Source organism: Dermacentor silvarum, chromosome 4, assembly GCF_013339745.2.
Source record: "Dermacentor silvarum isolate Dsil-2018 chromosome 4, BIME_Dsil_1.4, whole genome shotgun sequence".
Taxonomy (NCBI): Eukaryota; Metazoa; Arthropoda; class Arachnida; order Ixodida; family Ixodidae; genus Dermacentor; species Dermacentor silvarum.
The window spans coordinates 20,657,026-20,671,604 of record NC_051157.2 but is presented as its reverse complement, the minus strand read 5'-3'; positions in this window follow the sequence as shown (position 1 = coordinate 20,671,604).

Genomic DNA, 14,579 nt, shown 5'->3' with positions numbered 1-14,579 from the left:
TAACCGCGGCTGTAATTCATTGTTGTCATTATTGTCAATGACGCTCTTCTGCGTAGCACAAGGTCGCGGGTTCGTCTAACCACCGTGACGGCTTCATTCGAATCGAAACAGTATGAAAGAACCCAGAGTGGACTTAGATATCCCTCAAGAAACACGCGTGGTCGAAATAACCAGAGTCTTCGGCTATGACGACACTTCTCCTAGCTTTGGGAGATAACGGTTGTATGAGCAGAGTCCGAATTTGCGAAGAACTTCTTACGCTAGAACTGTTCATGGAGTGCAGGCGCTGGCCAATCTGGATATCGGACGTATTATTAGCGAAGCAGGCCTCGGCCCAATGGCAAAGAATTCTTACCAACAAAAACCTTTGTCCATTCAGCGCCACGGCCCGTATTTACAAAATACTATTACGCTATAATTGTTCATTAGAGCAAATTCTAACAGGTCCAGATGCTGGACATATTACTAGCGAATGTGGTCGGTCAATGGCAAGGAGGACTTACGAACGAAAAACGTTGTGAATTTGACCCCATATGCCTTGTACGTTCAACGACATCCGCCGTTTTGGATGTTAATCTTCCGCGAACAGAAAAAGCGTGCTTGACAGACTTCCGGGCCCGAATTCACAAAGCTTTTCGTTCGTATGTGACATTTAGAATTGGGCGACCGCCTTAATTAGTAATATGTCCAGCCTCAGGATTAGCTGGAATTAAGAGCCATTCTAGCGTAAGAGCGTTTTGTGAATACGGGCCCTTCTTTCTTTTCTGTGTTTTTTTTTCTGGGAAAGAAACTAAAATTAGTGAGCGATGAGCTAATTACTGCCGCAAGCTTATTCGCACACGTAACACGATGGGTATGGCTCTTTTCTCACTCAGAAACATAACGTCAGCGCCGCCTCAGCTTCTCCACGTCGCGACTTGCAGTTTGCTTCTAACCATTGCACTGGCCAATCGCTAACCGTTGGATATATAAAGTTTATTGATAGTTGGGCATAGAGGTCGTACTGGCGCCTCTAGCCAACTACTCTGCGCTGGGGGAAATGGATGAGGGAAAGAATATGGGCGTATTGTGTGTCCTGATTGTTTGTCGTGTTTACATCACTTCGTGACCGTTTTATTTTACACTTTTGACGTCTTGCGACAACTGAAATTTTTGTGTTTCTCATGCCATACATGCACCTTCTCAATATTTAGTAATGTTAATGTAAAGAAGAAGAGTATGATGGGCGCGACGAGGACAGAGAAAAGAGCAGAAGTAGGCGACAACTGTCCCCCTGCCACACGGCTGCCTCTGGAAGCACGATTAGGCCCACTCGGTAAAATATTCTTATTGGTTTTTACCCCGAACGTAACTTCGCAAAGATCCTCTGGAACAAACTACTAATTGTCTGACACCCTTTCTAGCACGCTGCCCGATTTTAGTGTCCACAAAGTGCCAACGTCTCTCGGTTGCGCATGGTTGCTGCGCTTGTCGGAAGTGACGGTCCCAAGGTGAGTCGTCACGGAGCGCCCCGCGGTGGGAACCAAAACAAGCGTCGCGCTTGCGGATCATGAAAACACGTCGTTCCTGTCTGCAACAGTTGAATTGTGCCCTCTCTGCGTGCATTCCCGAGTGCAAGCCTAGAAGGGTGCGGAGGGAAACGTCTCTCAATCATCCGCCTAATCAATATATCCGGCGGTCCACTTTCCCCGCCGCTTCGCTCTCTGACAGGCGCAGCAGAGAGTGTAATTGTTGAAGTCGCTCGTGCCAAGGCTATAACCAGAAACAATAGCATCCCGCGAAATTTCTTTTTTCTTTTTTCGACACAACAATTTAAACAGCACTTACAACGACTCACTCGCGACGCGCTTGAAGCTTCGGGAACAGGTGCGCTAGATTCCTGAAAATGACCCTGGTCTTTTTTTTTTTTTTTTTCTCGTGTGGTTTTCAGAGGCCGAATATGCGGGTTCGAGTCACGGTTTTTATTCCGTATACTGCTTTTGTTGTGGCTAACTTACTTAGCACAACTCATTTCAGACGCGCACTACATAGTCAATAGTGAATAGTTGCCAAAATTAACACTTTCGCCTAGATTCATCACAAAGCATCATGTAAATTCCGTAATTACAGGTCCTTTTTGAATGAAATCTATGGTTTTACGAAGACTCGTCTAGTCGGGGATAATCATGGCTTGTGTAATAACGGACACTGACCACGAAAATAAAAGTTGAAAAGAAACCAGAGAAGTTTCGGCTCCCGTGCGGGAGCCTTGTTAACAGCGATGTAAACCGTTGTGAAATTGGCTACCGTAAGGGAGCCGGAACGTATTTTCTTTCTTTTCAATTCTTATTTTCGAGGTCGGTGTCCGTTATTACACAAGCCCTCTAGAGGTCCTTCTTGCGGCCTGTTTCGCGACACAGCTATCACTTCTTTCAGCCTTAGCCAACAGGTTTGCGTTTGGTTCGAAAGCTCTCGAACTGAACGTCGTTGCATCCACCCGTATTTCAAACCCGTATTCGACCATGGTCATACGCGTCACTAGCGCAGAAAATGACGAGAGCATTACTGCAGCACCTCAAGTCGACAGGTCTCGGGGACCATTTAATGGTCTTGCTGTGCATCTTGATGTATGCGTGAAACTAGTGCTCTTTCTATCTCCCCTTCTCCGTCTCTATTTTCGTCCTCTATACCCTCTTTACAGTCCAGGGTAGCAAACCGAACGTGCGTCTGGTTAACCTCCCTGCCTTTGCCTCCTTCTATCTGTCGACGCCTATAAACTAAGCATGCCATAACGCCAGTTTGTTGTTATTGGTATTTGAACGGAAGTAAAGGAAAAACGCCTGTAGCATGTAGCGCAATTGTGCAACTTGCTATCAAAATGGCGTTTCTAAGCAATCACTTAGTTTAGGCACTGCCTTGAAATACAGATATTGATGTTAGTAACACCTCAAGAATTCTTTATTTAGAAGGAATGCTCAGACAAGTACCAATTTTGAGATGTCCATCGAAAACTTCTGGCGCAAAAATAATTAAAATTTCACTTATAGTTTGGCACCGAAGTGCGAGAGGAAGGCTTTTTGCAAAAATTAGTGTAATTCCAACGTACAGGTAATTCGTAGCACATGTTTTTGTCCCATGCTTCAACAGTGGCGTTGTAAAGTCTCAGGATTTATTGCCAAAGGAACAGGATTTCAGCAACGTCCAGGTTCAATTTCTCGACTAAGTAATCAAGTAAAATGTTGATTAGTGCAGCTGCGTCTATTGGTCAACTGCGCACTGTGATGTTTGTACAAGTAAAAAATTACAAAAAAGTAATGTTCACCACCTCAATTAATTAGGCTTAAGATGGGCTACTTACCAGCGGCGATTTTTGAAGAACTCAAGAATAAAAAGCCGGCAGATCACACGTCCTGTGGGAGTCGATGTTATACGAAGCAGTGTGCGGGGAGCCTACGAAGCTAACGAAACGACCATTAGAGCACCAAGACGTAGGTGGCTGCTTCATTACCTACATGACACGCATGTCACGACATTCATGTCATGAGTCCTCAGGAGTCCCTTTAGCTACGCATAAGAGACCTTAAGGCGAAAGCCTTAGTCATGCTCATGACTATGACTTTGACTATCAATAATTAGTAGTTTCCTTCCCTTAGTACCACATCCGAACCCATTCCATTGGTTTTTTAGCGTTATTTTTTTGCTGAGTCATTGTCACTTTTGCTGAGTCATGCTCATGACCATGACTTCTACCATCATCCTTTAGTGTTTCCTTCACTTAGTACCCACGTCAAAACCCATTTCAGTTGTTTTTGAGTGTTACTCTTTTTTCGCTAAGTCAGTGTCATTTTTTGTTGAGTCATGCTCATGACTATGACTTCTACCATCATCCTTTAATGTTTCCTTCACTTAGTGCCCACGCCCGAACCCATTTCAGTGGTTTTTGAGTGTTATTCTGTTTTCGTTGGGTCATTGCCATTTTAGGCAGCTGTTTCGTGACCTACATGACACGCATGTTATGGCATTCATGTCATAACCTATCATTTACGTTCGTCATACGCTCTTGTCATACTAAACCAATTTTGGTACCTATCAAGTTATCGAAACGACCGTGAGAGCACCAAGACGTAGGTGGCTAGATAGATAGATAGATAGATAGATAGATAGATAGATAGATAGATAGATAGATAGATAGATAGATAGATAGATAGATAGATAGATAGATAGATAGATAGATAGATAGATAGATAGACAGATACTGCCAAAGTGGCAAATGTTCGCCAAGAAATGCTTCACATTTAATAGTAAGTGGCCTGTGCCCTTTTGCTCTCTTCTGCGTATTATTTACTTTCTAATGGACTACCGCTTAAAATGTGTCCATTATCGTTTATTTATCATCATGGTATATATTTATACTAAAAATCAATAAAGTGAATATGAGAAGAAAGATGTATGGAAACGCAGGAAAGCAAAGCACAGGTAGTTTCAGTTGGTTAACCTACACAAGGAGGGAAGTATTTAATAGGACAGGGAGCGAAATTAGAAAAACGCAATGAATCTGTGCACAAAATCCAGGAGCATAGCAGGTAGCGTTGTTGACTTCTCTCAAGCAGACCTGTAGCGCTCAGAAATCAAAGCCTAAGCGTTCATTCATAGACTTCTGCGAGGACGACCTTTGTGAGTACTGACCGTCTGTTCAAATAGGGGACGACTGTCCTGTCCATCAAGCTTCTTACACAGCACTGACCTCTCCGCACAAAAGCGTAGTCGGGCCTCATCACAGTCGTATGTCTCACAGGTTGTTGTGTCGGCAATTGCAATACAAGTTTGTAAATGCAACGCCGATCCACAAACGGCAAAGCGTGACCTGTTCGCGTCATCGAAACTCAGCCTTGAGAGGTCGCTGTCGTCAGAGCACAGCGCAGGTCCGGACGATAGCTCGTGAGAACAATGGAGTCCCACAGGGTGATAGTATGTTCGCGAGACATCGAGCGCAACAGAGCCGCTACGTCAATTCGCCAAAGCGGAGTCAAAACAGGCGCGGATCCAAGTTGTTTTAAGAGGTGCGGTTCTGTCTTTTAGATGGCGATTGATGATGACGACGATGAGTTTTTTTTTTACTTTTCTTTCTTACTTTTTTTACGTGCTGGCGTGTTCTCTTTAATAGTTATTAAACCTTTCTTGTCTCTCCAGGGCAAAATAACAATGACAGCTGGGAAGAATGACTGCATGAGTTTGTCATGGGCGTAGCTGGCGCTGCGCTCACCAACTTTAAAGGGGGGGGGGGGGGGTTAGGTCATCCGGATATCCCTCCTTCATCCACGCATGAATCAAATCAAATCAAATCAATCAATCAATCAATCAATCAATCAATCATCTATCTATCTATCTATCTATCTATCTATCTATCTATCTATCTATCTATCTATCTATCTATCTATCTATCTATCTATCTATCTATCTATCTATCTATCTATCTATCTAGCAAAGCAAACTAAGCAAGCAAAGCAAAGCAAACAAAACGCGTGGATCGCTGTTGTGCGTAAATCGTGCAGCTTCACTGGCGCAGTAGTTCTCATTGATACGTTAGTGTCACGCGAAGTTAAAGCGCTGTCACGCATAGTCCGTCACATTGTCACACTGTCTGAAACTTTGTGTTACAGTGTCTCACACAGAGGTAAATAACGCCACAAAATGTTTTCCCTCTATTTTTTCTCCTCCTTCTTCCCTTCCCCAGTACAGTACTGTACAGTACAGTAAAGTACAGTATAGTAAAATACATTACAGTACATTACAGTACAGTACAGTGTAGTACAGGGTCGCCAAACGGAAATATTGTCTGGTTAACCTTCCTGTCTTAGTTTTTCTCACCTTTCTTGTTCTCTCATTCTATGTCGCGCCAGTCAATGAAAACGGACGTCCCATCATTATACTACAATAGATTCTGTGGTTCTCCGTGCCATATGATCAACTAAAAGCAGCAAAAGTTTGGCGACATTGCGCGTCTTCATTTTTGGCGATGAAATGCGAAAGAAAACATGGAAGAACGCAGTCTTTGTAAATGTATGTATGTATGATTATTTTTAATCATGTAAACAAGCAATATATAAGCATCACACATACGCAGCCACAAGAAGAAGCGCGTTAACAATCGTCTCCTAAAAGAGACATTACGCCCGCCCTCTTGAAAAGGAGGTAAAAAAATAGAAAATAGGAAGAAGAAAAAAGAAAGGAAGGAAAAAAGGAAGCCCCACACAGAGCACAGAACACTACAGACGAGAATCGAATGTCGTGGTTGACAAGTTGACGCAGTCTACGAACTTATATTTTCATGAAACTACGTACGTCGTATCCACAGTACGTTGTGCGCATTCTTCAGGAGCACTCATGAGAATGGGTGTTTTTTTATAAAGCATACGTATATGAGCTTGAACAGGTGTGCATGTAACACTGTGCTTGCATTGCTGCGTTGTTTCAGGCATTTAAATTAATAAAAAAGAAGCCCTTGCGGCTCAATCGCCTGCGCGCCTGTTTTAGAAGCCCAATTGCATCCACACGTTGCGCATTTATTTTCCTTTATCAGTGGCAGAAGTATCGTTGCCCATCGAGGCTTTGATATATGTTGCGAAACACAATACGCTATGAAGTTACAATCGTAGTCAAATACATTTCGGCCATCATTCACAGAAGTTCGAGAAGAAAAAACAGCCTGGATTTAGAACCTGAACCCCTGAGCGAGCAAGCGTGATTTGTCATTTTCATTTTTGCTGTTTTTCAGTATTGTTATTTTTCGTAATTTACTGTGAGCTGCCTGTCCACAGTGTTTTACTCTGGGAACTCTTTCTGCGTGGTATGTATAAATGTACCCACTGATGCATAGGTGGAAAAAACGAATAAGTTTTGAGTAAAGCCAGGAGTTGGGTGGCGCTCATTCATTTTGATTCATTAAATACGCTTTCTCGTCCTACCTGGTGTGTCTATTTTTGTTACTTGCCAGTGATTAATTTCACTCAGCGCAGTTCAAAATGAATAAATATTCAACTTCACCTTCAACTTCAGCAGTAATATTTCACAAAGTGCGGCAAACTGAACATTAAAAAAAGTGGCTTATAACAGAAATTGAGTTTTTCAATTGCCTCACTAATACAACTACTCCCGTCCATGCTACAATGGTTGTAACATTCATGCTTCCTTTCATCATCTTCTTCTTTGAGAATTGTGTCCTTGGTAATTTTTTATCTCGCCATTCTTAGGTGTTACGTTACCTTCGGTCATACTTCCTAAATTTTAAAACTGTTTTAAATTCAGCTCATTTTTTGCAGCTGACTGTCGTTACTGGCGTTCGTTCGGAGTTCTTTTTTTCCCTCACACCCTAACCTGAGTGCCCCATTTTTCTTGTATCTAACTCAGCTAAACACCTTTCGGTGAGTCATCTGACTAACCTAGACACAACGCAAAGTAGCTCGCCTGGTCCCTATTCAAGCCGGCCTCCCATTGATTACCATGTTTCCTTTCGCTCTACAATTATCTTTCCTGCTTCTGCTTACCTCTTGCCTTCGTACAGCGTCTGTTATTGGTCGCTGTAGCATTGAAGCAGCTGGGTTTCGGTGCGCACGCGATTCCGCGAGCCAGAAATCCGATAATAATCTCCCTACCTTGAAAATATCCCAGAAGTAACAGACGGCAACGCTACCATTTACTGATCTAACTGAAGGTTTAACTTTATAGAAATCAAGTTAAATCTGAATCTGATTCGAGAGAGAGAAAAAAATGTTTATTGTACACTGAAGATCTGATGGAAACTGAAGATCTGAGCCTATACCAAACACGAAAACATTAGAGAAACTTGGGTGCTTACGAAGAAGACTAACGCGAATACGCAAAGGTTAAAAAAGATGCACTTTAAAAGACAATGTTTCGTCCACTGGAACCTGCCACTGTTATTTGGTGCCCCTGTGAGACATTAAAGGTAACCAAGTCTGTACAACAATTAGCAGTTTGGTTTATTGCCCGCGAGCTTTACCGTTATTTTCTGCTGTCGGCAGGCCTGTACCTCTTGAACCTCCCTGTACCTTGTACCTTGTACTTTGTACCTTGCACCTCTGAACCTTGTACCTCCCTAGCCAAAGGTATTCACAACTGCACCCCATCGCCAGCACCTGCTATCAAGTATGAAACAACCTTCCAAAATTTATTACTTTGACATCGCCCAGAAAATACCAGCAACTTGAGAGCAGAACTAAGTTTGTTTTTTGCTCGCCTTAATGCGCACTTTTCTCAACAGCTCAACAGACTACCCTGGCCGGGCGTTCTTATAGGTGGCAGTATACAAGCCCAATGCCACCGAACAATTTCAACTTCGTGAAACAAGCATTTATGTTGGCTGATACTTATTTAATTCTGATTAATGCTGCGTTTACAAAGCGACTTTTTTGTCGTACCTATCAAATCATTTAGAGCACGACCTCTCAGAATAGCCACGGTAAACATAATAAAGAAAGAGAAATACGTAAGAACAGAAGTGTAAAGGCAAGAATTGATTTTGTCTGAGTGCCTTGCCGGTCTCGGCTATAGCTGGTCAAGACCGTGGTTGAGACTTGCTCTTTCTTCTTTTGCAGGATGTTCCTGTGACAGGCACTCGGGCGCTACAGCCTCATATTTTGCATAGTGACTTGATATGAGATTAATTAGTCTTTGTTTTACGCATAGTTTAAGCTCACCACTGGTTTTAATAGGGCCGGTTCTGAAGGGAGACAATAGTGGCATTAAATGTGGAATGGGTGGGGGAGCGGAGACAAATACCTCCTTGACCCGAAGTGCCTGGCCTGCAGACGCTGTGGCAGGTAACACAAAAAAAAGTGCAGATACCAGCGGCGATGATTATCCATGTAAGCGAACAGCCGAACGCTTCTAGAAGGCTGTTCGCTTTGTTAAAGGATTGATGCGCTTGAAGACATATAGTTGTTGCTGGGATGCCATTTAACTAGCGTTTGTGGGTTCATTTTTTTTTTAAATTCCGTAGAGAACAGAGTCATAATTCGGTATACATCTGGAGCGGAGCTGGAGCCTGCAGTCGCCACAGCGGGCGTAGGCTGCCCTACGCGAGCGCTCTACCACAGCATCTGAATTTCCGGACGTCCAATAGCTCGCGCGTGACAGCACATTCCGGCAGGTCGGCTACTGGCTTACACGCACAACTCTGTTACGCTTAACAGACAATGTTACGAAGGTATGACTGCAAGTAAGCCAAAATTCTACTTTCTCATTTGAGCCCATTGCCTATTTTCACAAGCTCCGCAACAGCGCTGGCTGTTTGGTGAAAATTTGACGAAATATTTATTTTACCGTTGCAAATGTGATATCTAGAAATCGTAAGTTTGTGAGAGCAAAGTTCGCACTGAAGGTTTCTTTTTTTAATCTGATATGTTTACAGTTGGCCTTATCGCAACTTTGTTGAGCGAGAGCATGCCATGCAATTTGCATTGGTGCTTTTGTAACATCGGTGAAATTCCGACCACTTGTCATCGACCATTAACCACCGACCGACCACCGACCACTAAAACGGGCGAAATAGTTAAAGAAAGCTATTCGCTTTAAAATGGCCGTGAAAGCACACCCCAACCCTTCTCTTGCCTCGCCTTATCTTTCGAGCTTTTCCTACAACCACATCAGCAAATATCGTATACGGACTTCGTAAGCCAGGCTACGGCAAGCTAAGAAGCTTAGGTCTTTACGGTTGGGTATACTGAGCTGGTTAGATACACCGAGTAATTATGTTGGGCGGCGTTACTCGCGCTTTTAGATACAGATACTCTCTGCAGCGCAGTCTGTGACGTGTCACAGCAAGGAGCGCTCACCAAGAGTGACCAGGGGTGGTATTCTGTAAGAGTCAATTTAGTGGACTGTCCACTTCGGCTGTCACCATTGGTTGCTGTTTCACGAGCAGGAAGGTGCAAGCCAGTCTCCTTCCTGTTCCTGAAGCAGCAGCCAATCAGCGACAGCCGAGATGGACAGTCCACTAAATGGACTCTTACAGAATACCGCCCCAGGTGCTGTATTTTGCAAAGATTCTTTCCTTCGGAGTCTGTTCATTTCTCATAACCCGCACCGCCCATTGGTATATCCCGGTAATATCAAGGGCACGAGAGAACCAATAACAAAAGTAATTTTTCATGACTCGAAGTGCGTTAAATTCATTGCAACAATGAAATGGTGTAGCATAAAGCCTATTTTCCCAGTCTCTCTACCTAATGCACCAGTTAAATCTATCTAAGAGCAAAAACAACGTAAAATAAAACGAATTGTAAGAAAATACTGCCCGAAATATTCCGATTCAGTTGGGATACGTTCCGCTTTCGTGGCAGTTGTGCCGGTGTCACGATAGCGATGCGTCGCATTTTAACGCGATAGCGTTAAGGGCCCCGTATCGCAGAAAATCAGGCGTCGGCGTCGGCGCCGGCGTTGGCGTGGATGTCGGCGTACGTGGAGGAGAAAATCATCCCCAACCACCCCGACCACGCAGGCCCTTCACGCGGTGCAAGGTTTTGGTGAACAAAAATTAAATTTCTCACTGAGTTCTGTCCGAAAAATGGTAAAGTACAACTTAACCACAACCTACAGACATGGTGACGTCGGATTGTAATTTGAATGTACGAGAAAACATAATTATGTTACGAATAAACTCTAACACAAACGCCTTTTCCAGCATTTCTACCATACCAACAACTGCGCGCTCGGGTAGTTTACTTGCAAAAATGCTATCCAGATGGCTGGCGCTCGCATCTTCGGCAGGTCGAATTGGGACTTCGACTGCCTAATGCGTTTTGGATACGCGCGCGCGTCGGGGAAATAGCAAACAATTAATAAAATAATAAAAAAAAGTGCTAGGGCCTTCACATTTTAATATAGGACGACTTATATTGCCCCTGGAAAAACGTCTTCCCAGCATACATTTCTGTTTAAAAGTGAAGCCGACTTTAAGGGGATCGGTGTAAGCTTGGTCTTTGTAAGCTGGCTTTCCCACGTTCTTTGTTCCAGTGAAGCCCACTGAAAGAAAAATGCGATGCAAACGGGGCCCGATAACACTATAGCGTTCCACTCTTAAAGGCGAAGCTTAAGCGTCCTCCAATTTTTTTAGACTTCTTTGCAGCGCCCGCTTAGAATACAGCTCGAAGTCGGCGTCTTCTAGATGAGCCTGCGGCTGTATAGCACTGAAACGCTGGCAGCAGTGCTGCCAACTCTAGCGAAATTTCCTTATTTCTCGTTAACATCCCTGCCTTCTCTCTTTCTCTCCTCCTCCTCCCCCTTCCTTAGATCTAGAGATTTTAAAGATTGTTTAGGGAAACAGGGAAATCTATCCAGGTATAAGGAAGCTAGGACATTGAGACAACGGAACTGTTGACAGAACGACCTCTTTTGATTTCATTCCCCTCAAATTACCTTCGCATTAAATGCGAAGTAGGACTTTCAATCATACTGCAGCGCAGTGAACGCATCTCGCCAAGTTCTACTACCGCGATTTTGCCGTACACAGCTCTAGCATGCGCACAATCTGCATGAGAATTAGCTATCGATGTCTGCGCACTCTGAATGAACTATTTATCTCTAACCGGTGAAACGAACATATGCTGCAGCACCAAACTAAGCAGCATGGGCGAATCTGGGCGTTAGGTGACACATATGCCTAGCGCCGCGCACCACTATGCGACCGTGGCGCTAAACCGCTGACTATGCAGGCGTGAACAATTTACCGGGAACTGCCCATGCATGGGCGAAACAACCTTGGGCAGAGCCCCAGTGGTCTTGTGTTTGGGCGAGTTTTGCTTTGGAGGAAAGATAGATTGGCCGTGTATCTGCGTGCTTCTCTGCAAATGGTATGCAAGCTTGCAAATGTGGCGGTGCTGTGTCAGCACACGGCATGCGCAAAAAAAAAAAAAATCTTATTCACATCCTTTACATTGGTGTCGTGAAGTGGCACACTGTTTCGATACGGTCACATTCTATGAGGGAGGTCCGGCGCCCAACTTACTTACAACTAGAATAAGGTTACGTGTAATCTTTGCACTTTGCTCTATGTGTAAAAGAAATTTGCACAACAACAAAACAAAGTGTAATCGTGCTGAAGTCTTCTCTAAATATGGCTTAAGCAGGAGGCTGCGTTTTTAGCAGAACTTGTGCTGCGACATCACTGCGGTTTGAGTCAAGTGACTTCATTGTTTGAGTAATTGAAATCGGTCTTAGAAATAAAATTTGACTAATAAATTTGTAGTCTATTTTCATAGTACAAACAAACATCTATCTCTTTAGAAATCGTGTTGACAAACTAATTAACAACCGGTTAGTGGTGTGAAATACACGCGCAGCAACCACGGAAGTAAGACGAGAATGCCCTTTTCTTTATCGTCTTCCTTCCATGGTTGTTGCACGTCTATTTCACACCAGTTATCATGTACCAACTAGGCCAGCAGCAAGTTTTACTAATTAACAACCACATTTCGTAAAAATCTAGGGATATCTTAAAATCCAAGTTTAAATAGGATATTTTAAAATCCAAGTTAGTGGAAAATTGGCTTTGAAGGTTGGCAGCACTGGCAGGCAGTGACGTTGAATACTACTATTTACAAGGAGAAAATGTGCTCTTATTGCTGCCTAAAACATGGCTGAAGAACTGTGGCCATTTGCACGAACACAAACTTTGCTAACAAAAGAATTTCTGTTGTTTTTCAGCCATGATTGACAGCCATTGCAGAGCGGGAGCGCAGCGCTCGTTTGCCAAATCAGAAATAAATCTGAATCTATAGTGCTCGCAAACAGGAAGATATATCTCCCTCATTGCGTTCTCTGACGGAGAAATACTGGCACACTAAAATAGAAATCTGCTGTAGAAGCTTTATGTTCAGGTATACTGGCATCATAATTAATCTCTAAAAATGAACCGTAGGATAAACTTACTCTACCATTGCAACTCTGTCTGATTCCACCTTCAATTCCACACCCCCCTTTCCCTCCTCACCCATTCTTTTCTCCCCACCTCACTTTATTGGCTTTTCTCCAAGAGATCCTGGTCATTTAATTGTAATCAGAAATGCTCGTTTTATTATCCACGCATAGGAATCACTGAAGCGGTTCAGTACTTGCGGTTTTCAAGATATTGATCACAGCTTACTTATATTGTGCGGCAGTTCCCATTTAAAAAATAAAGATAGCACATGCTACCTGAAGGCATCAATGTTGCCGGATTCGAGACCCTCGTTATGTAACGAGTGCGTGATCTTTTTGGCTGAAGGCAACTGGTCAATGAACCCACACATGCTACCTGAAGGCATCAATGTTGCCGGACATAACGAGGCCTCGTTACATAACGAGGGTCTCGAATCCGGCAACATTGATGCCTTCAGGTAGCATGTGCGGATTTATTGACCAGTTGTCTTCACCCGGAAAGATCGCGTACTCTTGACGCCTGCGGCAGAAAGAATGTTCCACATCTACCGCCAAGGTTTGCGAGTGGTGGCGTTGGCTAACACTTCCAGGGTTAGTCGTAGTAGTAAAGCATAAATACCCCAGAAAGTGGGCGGGAAAACGGCGCCGCGGTAGCTAAATTGGTAAGAGCATCGCACGCATAATGCGAAGACGGGGATCGTTCCCCACCTGCGGCAAGTTGTTTTTTAAGTCACTTTCATTTCCATTAATTTATCATTTCTTTAATTCAATTCGTAAGTACAAATATAATTTCCCCTATGTTATCCTTGGCGTCCTTGTTCGTTGGCCTTCTGTGATCTGAACTATCAGGGCATTTTAAAATTAGGGGTTATTGGAAAGAAAAAATCCCTGCACCACTCAGTATAATCTTTGCCGCATACACTAAAATTATTGAATCGCGACATATTAGACGTCAGAGATCCGTCTCGATGGCTGGCATGAAATAGACATGAGGGGTGGTAATGTGTAAAGATGAATGTTTATCGACTCGCCAAACTTTCCTGCCCTCCCGATGTTACAGCTCGACACTCTCCGTAACTCGTCCCTTCATTTTTGTATAAGAAGGACGGTGGTGCCTATTTCTATTCAATAAAACGTATTCACTACTGTCATCGGCCACGTCGAGAGGCTAGGCTCCTCCCATGCGCAACTTGAATATGGCGCCGAAAACTTGTTTCTACTCGCGGTCGCCAGCCGGCGCTTGCGGTTTATTCGGCCTATAGGGAGCCTACAGCGTTGCATGTAGGCTCCATAATTCGGCCTCCATCCTATAAAGAGACTCTGGCGTTCCGAGGTCTCCGCATGTTTGCACGTAACCCTGTTCCCGCTTTCCTGTTTGCCTTCCCTTTCAAACCCCCATCGCCATCCATCGTCACCCCTGCAATGTATAGCCTTTCCCAATGAGAGCTGAAACCTAAATCGTACTCATGGTAGCTGTATAACGTGGCACTGTGTCTATAGAGCGAAGAGCGATCGATTTGAACAAGCCGTCTCCTTGACTATTATTTGCCGAGTCGCTAATAGCCGCCTGCGCGTTGATTGCAATCGATGATCGGTCTCCGCTTCGTGGATTGGCGCTCGAATTTCAGAGCCATGTGAGTGCGGTCTGGAGTGCTTGGTGCCAC